The following is a 233-nucleotide window of genomic DNA, read 5'->3' as shown; positions in this document are numbered from 1 at the left end:
AAGTCGAGAACTACGTAACGGGAGCGAGTGATGGAGCGGAGTTTAAGTCGGCTTGACGTCACGTCTGTGTGCGTGACGTCAGAGAAACGCACGGAGGAGCGCCCAAGTTCAAATATTAATTTAATAAACTTTCTCATTTCCCTTTCGCTATGATATGGAAAGCATTAGGGATATACAAAAATAGTGTATTAAAGATATAACATAATTATAATAAAAAAATATATCACCCCCCC

At 39.5% G+C, this 233-nt stretch overlaps 1 protein-coding gene across 1 annotated transcript in view; it reads left to right on the top strand.

Annotated features, from left to right (window-relative positions):
* The window catches only part of LOC119593293, a 10558-nt gene that overhangs the window by 6308 nt on the left and 4017 nt on the right, over window positions 1-233 (top strand). The gene's annotated exons all lie outside the window — the stretch shown is intronic.

Source organism: Penaeus monodon, chromosome 32 (assembly GCF_015228065.2).
Source record: "Penaeus monodon isolate SGIC_2016 chromosome 32, NSTDA_Pmon_1, whole genome shotgun sequence".
NCBI classification, from domain to species: Eukaryota; Metazoa; Arthropoda; class Malacostraca; order Decapoda; family Penaeidae; genus Penaeus; species Penaeus monodon.
The sequence above is the reverse complement of the archived record's forward strand: the minus strand, read 5'-3'. Positions and strand labels throughout refer to the sequence as shown.